Source organism: Cervus elaphus, chromosome 33, assembly GCF_910594005.1.
Source record: "Cervus elaphus chromosome 33, mCerEla1.1, whole genome shotgun sequence".
In the NCBI taxonomy this organism is placed as follows: Eukaryota; Metazoa; Chordata; class Mammalia; order Artiodactyla; family Cervidae; genus Cervus; species Cervus elaphus.
This window is the reverse complement of record NC_057847.1, coordinates 33976332-33983621: the sequence shown is the minus strand read 5'-3', so window position 1 is coordinate 33983621 and position 7290 is coordinate 33976332. Positions and strand designations below refer to the sequence as shown.

At 37.5% G+C, this 7290-nt stretch overlaps 1 protein-coding gene across 1 annotated transcript in view; it reads left to right on the top strand.

Annotated features, from left to right (window-relative positions):
• The first annotated feature begins 2776 nt into the window (after positions 1–2776).
• SCN2A (sodium voltage-gated channel alpha subunit 2) overlaps positions 2777–7290 on the top strand; it is a 138402-nt gene continuing 133888 nt past the window's right edge. The window contains exon 1 of the mRNA XM_043894754.1: positions 2777–3008. The gene's annotated coding sequence lies outside the window, so the exon portion shown is untranslated. The remainder of the gene's footprint in view (positions 3009–7290) is intronic.

Here is a 7290-nt window from a genome sequence, read left to right as displayed (position 1 = left end):
GGGAATACCAGACCACCTGACCTGCCTCTTGAGAAATATGTGTGCAGTTCAGGAAGCAACAGTTAGAACTGGACATGGAACAACAGACTTGTTCCGAATAGGAAAATGAGTACATCAAGGCTGTATATTGTCAACATGCTTATTTAACTTATATGCAGGGTACATCATGAAAAATGCTGGGCTGGATGAAGCACAAGTTAGAATCAAGATTGCTGGGAGAAATATCAATAACCTCAGATATGCAGATGACACCACCCTTATGGCAGAAAGTGAAGAAGAACTAAAGAGCTTCTTGATGAAAGTGAAAGAGGAGAGTGAAAAAGTTGGCTTAAAGCTCAGTGTTCAGAAAACTAAGATCATGGCATCTGATTCCATGACTTCATGGCAAATAGATGAGAAACAGTGAATACAGTGCCACACCATTTTGGGGGGCTCCAAAATCACTGCAGATGGTGACTGCAATCATGAAATTAAAAGACGCTTACTCCTTGGAAGGAAATTTATGACCAACCTGGACAGCATATTAAAAAGCAGAGACTTTACTTTGGACATGAATTTGAGCAAGCTCCAGGAGTTGGTGATAGACAGGGAAGGCTGGCATGCTGCAGTCCATGGGGTCGCAAAGAGTTGGACACAATTGAGTGACTGAACTGAACTGAACTGATGTGCCCTGAGGGTTTATAACAATATCCTATTTTTGCCAGAAGCTTACACAAGGAAAGAGTTTGAGTGTGCATATTTAAGTAATTTGATCTGCCAAGTCATTTAAATTGTTTATTTTTGCAATGTTATTATGTATTTTAAAAACCATACAAATGTATCTTAATGATATTGTAGAAGCAAAAGTAAGGTAAAGTTTAGAGAAACAGATTTGTTCTTCTGACTTGCTTATTAATTAACTGAATTTACTGAAGAGCAGGCTTAAGTAACTTCATCTGTTCAGTGTGGGAACTAATGCTGGAACAGCCTGTATAATATAACTTCATCAAGAATAAAATGAAGTATTATATAGAGGATCCAAAGAAGCATGACTTATATTTTTATTGAATGTATTTATCTTAATCATGGCTTCTGGTCAGTATGTATACTATATATTCTGTGGATAAAATATTACTTAATTATTTTTATCTTAGATACTGTAAATTATTCTTGATTATATAGCACTTTTAAAAAGAAAGTTTACTTGAAATATTACAAAGACAACATATCAGACCAGTTTAAAACCTAAAGGGCTTCCCTGATAGCTCAGTTGGTAAGGAATCCGCCTGCAATGCAGGCGACCCCGGTTCAATTCCTGGGTTGGGAGGATCCGCTGGAGAAGGGATAGGCTACCAACTCTAATATTCTTGGGCTTCCTTTGTAGCTCCGCTGGTAAAGAATCTACCTGCAATGCGGGAAACCTGGGTTTGATCGCTGGGTTGCGAAGATCCCCTGGAGAAGCGAAAGGCTACCCAGTCCAGTACTCTGGCCTGGAGAATTCCATGGACTGCATAGTCCATGGGGTCGCAAACAGTCGGAGACGGCTGAGCGACTTTCACTTCACTTTCACTTTCACTTAAAACCTAGAACCTTTGAGTTCTGAAATTGATTTTCAGTACCACGGACAGCGTCACATTGTTTCTGCAGTAGCTGGAAAGACAAACTGTGGAATATCACACTAGTAGAGAGGACTTCAGTCCATACATCTGTCTGTCTTCAGATTTACATGGTATTGTGAAAATCTTGAAGAAGGTCAATCCATATGCTTGTTTCAAACTTTAACAATTAACCAGAACTTCACAGTTAAGCATAGAAAAAATAAATACACATTGAGCTCAGTATATGCTCAGTATAACTGGTGTCATTTACTAAATGCGTTATCATAATAATGTAATTTTTCCTTTATCCTTCTAATAAGATATAACTACACACTATAGGATACCACAATTCTTAAATTCATGTAGCATATAATTTTATATTTGTAAATTTTGAAATATCTTTAAAAGCTTGAGTTGACTAAAGACTTTCTAGTTTGTTGTTTATTAATTTCCTTGTCCTGCATGTTCATTTTCATGCTCAATCACTCAGTCATGTATGACTCTTTGCTAACCCATGGACTGCAGCACCCCAGGCTCCTCTGCTCATGGAATTTTCCAGGAAGTGGGTTTTCCTTCTCTAGGGGACCTTCCTGATCCAGAGGCCAAACCTGTGCCCCCTGCATCTCCTGCATTGGCGGGTAGATTCTTTACCGCTGAGCCACCTGGGAAGCCCTTGCCCTTCATTAACTTTCACTTTAATCTTTTAACATCTTCTAAATAACATTAACAAAATAATGTAATGCAGAATTTCTCTAGTAGCAAAAACCTATACAACATCTCCACAGAGAAGTGTTCAATAAAAATCAATTTGACATCTAAAATTATTTTGTAGGAGATACATATTATTTTTGCAGATGGCAAATAAAGTTAAATAAATCTTAAGGTAAGCAGTAAAATTTTAATAATGCTATGACAGGTTTCAGTTAGTTTAAATACAATGTAAGAAAATTGAGCTAAATCCCAAAGTGGACAACAAATTTTAAAAATTCATACTCTAATGCTTCTTAAATGTTTACTTTGCAATTAATTAAGGTAGTCAATTTCAAATACGGTGGAATTATGGGCTATACACCACGTCAAACTTGCTAGATGCGGCGTTGCCAAGGGATCTTTAATGAAAATGATTCCCCTTTTGGCCAGGAGATGGAGCTGACATGTAAGATGCTGCCTTACATTTATTTATTTTTTTTCAATTTAGCATGCTGCTTTCTAACAGACAGTGGGTACCATCGAGTATATGTCAGAACAGAAAGCTAAGGCAGAAACAGAGAGGATGCTGCAGTCGTCCTTTTTGTTTTTTCTTCTTCAGTGAGGATGAAACACGTGTGAGATTTTAGTTTATACTGTAGCCAAAATTCTGAATAACTGCATTGGAGTTATTTAACACATATGTGGATTCTGAGCTATGACTTACAATTCCCTTTATTTCAGGTAAGCCAGCATGATTCTATCTTTGACCTACCAATGAATTGTTATTTATATTAATGGTAACATTTAAAATGTGTGCTTTGTGAGCTTGGATTTTGTCTAGGAGATTCAAAAGCTGCAATTCTAGCTATTCTGTATCTTTAAATCTTCCTAGCCTGAAATGAGCTCTGACTTTAGCATGCTGTATTTTAATATTTATTCGGCTTTCTGATCTATTTCTGTGGCTGTTTGTGAACCTTTTGATGGTAAAGCTTTCAAAGTGAAGGATGGATCTTCCTTTCAAGAGGGAAATGCTGCTCCTTAATGTGGTGAACAAATTGTAGAAATGTAATGAAGCAGACTAACATGGCAGTAGGCTTTTCCAAAGCCCAGGGCTGAGCCTTTTGATAGCAGCCTCCGAGGCATGTCAACATTCTGATCCCAAAGGCCTTCTGAACAATTCTTGCCAGTAATAATGATATAGGTGATTTATGCTTTTTTTCCCATTTCGGAAAAATATGTAAGTCATTTCTCCCACATGAGTGGAAGATTTATGTAATGTGTTTAGTAGACTTGGAATGATGGTACAGACCCTGCCCCTCCTCCAGTGTGGATGGGAGGAGGACACTGAAAACAAATTAATTACTGAGAAAATGAATTTTTCTTAGAATTGTGGTAGATTTGTGAGGATAGGACTGTGGCCATTTAAAATAGTTGATGTTGTATAAGATGCTCACATTTAAAATTATTTTTCGTCATGTGACATTATCTGTGCTGAAGAGTGGAATGACTCAGGAGCTAGAAATTGCATGCCACAGCCTTGCTTTTCTGCTGCTTCTCATGCTTTCCCCTAAATTCTCTTATTATTTTCAAATTAACCGGAAGAAAACAATTTAAAAGTCCCAGTCATCATTTATATGAATTTATAATGGAATTTTAATATATTTAAAATTTATTTCTGTAAGATCATTTTTAAATACCTGATTCCTTCCTCTTTTGAAAGTGCGGTGTATTTGTATGTATGGGTGTCATGCTGGTGCTGGAGGTGGCAGGTGCTTCAGGATGTTTCTATCTTACTCATCGTTTTTTTTTTTTTTTTTTTTTTGTAAAGTGGTGGTTGTGCTATGTCAGAGGTTGTGAAAGCTATGGGGAATGATCTTACAGAATGGTTCGAACCACTAGGAAAAAAATTCATTCCTTTCACATGTGGAATCTAGAAAGAGATTTAAGTTCCATACAATTCTAGTTACATGAAAATTTTTTAGGAACTCAGATTTTTAACTTTTACCTATCTCATTATTTAAAGAAAACAGTTGTGGCCGAGAGATTAAGTAAAATTTCCCAGACCACATAATTAGAATCAGAGGCAAGACTAGAATACTGACTGACAGGATTCAGTCTTTCATAGCAGTAACACAGTTTACCTCTAGGGTGAACATATCCAAATGGCATATACCAGGTGTATTGACGTTGACTCTGTGTGTGTGTGTGTGTGTGTGTGTGTGTGTGTGTGTGTGTGTAGGGGGGTAAATTTTGTAAAGTATTTTCTTTTAGTGTTCATGTTACAATGGCATCATATATAGTGTTCAGTTTTCTCAGGGGTCTTGACAAGGCATCCAAGAAAACTAATAAAAGAACTATGGAGATGCTCTGTTTCTTAGTATCCTCCTTACACCCTTTGATGAGGTGTTATTCTACTCTCTGCCCATGAATGATATGAATAGTCACTTACTACCTTGCAACTTCATTCCTCCTAGCTAATAAAACAGACTATACGGGTGCTCTGTTGACCTCTACTAGAACATCATCTCATGCCCTGGCCTCCCTTTTTTTCACCTCCTGGGCACAGGATGCATCCTACTACTTCAATATTCTGAGGGGGAAAAAAAGGGATTAAAGCGTGTCACTTCTACATACAACATTTATGAAGTACCATACACCTACCAGGCCTTCCCTGGAGGCTCAGACAGTAAAAACCCACCTGCAACGTGGGAGACCTGGATTCAATCCTTGGGTTGCGAAGATCCCCTTGAGGAGGGCATGGCAACTCACTCTAGTATTCTTGTCTGGAAAATCCCCATGGACAGAGGAGCCTGGCAGGTTAGAGTCCATAGAATCGCAAAGACTCAGACACAACTGAGCGACCAAGCACAGTGCAGCCTACACCTCCCAAGAACAGTCCATGGAAGGGGCTGAGATGTCAACAGAGGCATAGAGTTTATACCTCATGGAATGTAGCATGGAAATGTGCTTGTGTCGATAGTACTCAAAATATTATAAACCTCAAAATGAAAAATGGAGAAAGGTGGGAAAGTGAATGGGACAGGTGTATGAACACCTATCTAGTGCTAGGCGCTGTGTTACAACCTGAGATTCACAATAAGCCAAAAGTCACAATTTCTGTCCATGAGGAACTCAGAGCCCAGAGAAAATGATTTTAAGGGGATATGATAGTTAAGTTATTTCTTTAAAAGTGATCTAGGTATAAATAAATAAAAATATAAAGTTGTTTATTCCAAGCACAAAGGTTAGGCATGCAAATATTACAAAGACATAGTGAAGACATTATATATGGAAATTAAAGAGAATGGTAAATAATCCACCCTGATTGAAATGTGAGGGTATTGTATTTATTTCCCCTGTGGCAGCAAAAGTAAGGGTAATGACTTTGGTTTTTGATGTTATACATTTACATACTAATTTGTACTATCACACAGAGATGATCTGGAAGATGGTGAAAATTTTACATCCAAATATCAGTTTAGAAGGTAAAGCTGAATATATGGATGTGTATGAAGCTGTGGCAAGAATTAGGTCACACATAAATGAACATCAGTAGGGAATAAAAGTGGAATGGAGTGGCAAAATAAAAGTGGCTGGAGTGGTGGAATAACACAGGTTTAGAAAGGATATTAATTGATTGTGGGAAAGTAATGGGATAAATTAGTGTTAGTTTAATAACAGTGTCATGGGAGATAAAGCACGTAAATTGACTACCAAGAGCAAACCCAAAAAGTGGTAAACAAGAGAATAGGGTAGGAGCTGACCTGTTATTAGGTCATGGATGGATTTTAAGAGAAGTTTAGTAGATCTACAGAGACATGAGCTTTAATTGAGGACTAAGTAGAAAAAGAGAAAGCTGAAGAATAATTTTAGATTTTAAGGTATTTATCAGTGAAGGTAAAGAGAGATGACATGTTTTTGTCTTGAAGGGTAAGGTACTATTAAGGGTAATTTGATTTAAGTTAGGATTAGAGAAAACTCAACCCCTTCATACAGTAAGGATATAAAGTCAGTAGAAAGTGAAGAAAGAAAAAACAGTAAAATAAATTTAAGTCCTACAAGAGACAAGAGAGGAAAGGTTTGAGAATGATTTTTTGTTCCTTTGAGACCAGAAGAAAGGGTAAATGATATAAAAGAAAGCTAATATAACCAGTTTAGGTGCCCTGTTCTTGGAAATTAAATCTTTGTCTGTGAGATAAAATATCTCTTCTATTTAAATCAGTTGGTTCCTCAGAAAACGCTATTTATGGCATATGGTCTTTCTGGAAGAAATAATTCATCCTCAGTATCAAAACACTTTCCAGCAGAGCATATTTTAATCATATTAATTCTTGATTTGGAAACTAATAACACTGTTTCACATTAAACTTATTGTATCTACTTTGGTTGTCTATTTCTTATTCAGAATGACCTGTTTGAAAACAGGTTCTATTTTAAACTTGCATAAGATTAGACCAACACATATATACATACATCTAGTTTGATTAGTAAGGACTGGTTTGCCAGCATGTGAATTAAATATTCAAGCTCTTGCCTTTTCCTCCCTCAGTTTTATTAGCACTTTCACAGGGCTGTGTGTAAAGAAAAAAGAAAGTCAGTTTAATTACAAATGTCCCTCCCTTAGGGTGAACTAACCTCCTTTATAAAGCTTCCTTTCTCCCTTTCTATTGACAGTTCCAGAATCCTCTTACATCCTTCCTAGAGCCCATCTCTTCTAGGCATCCCCTTGCGCTCACTAGGCATGGGACAGGAATGTGAAGCCTTGAGAAGGCACAGGCGTGAGGAGAGTCCCATCCTTTACAATGAAGCCTCTGAAATAGCTGCTTCTCAGGTAACATTAACTGAGTTCAGTTTAGCATTGCCTGAGTAGGATATTACTCCCTTCTTTCAAGACCTGACTGGGTTGTACCTTGAGCCTGACAGGCCACGGAACAGAAGCAGGCATTTAGGTGGCCGCGCAGACACAGGTGGGGCTTCCCAGGTGGCTCAGGGGTAAAGAATCCACCTGCAAAGTAGGAGTCTT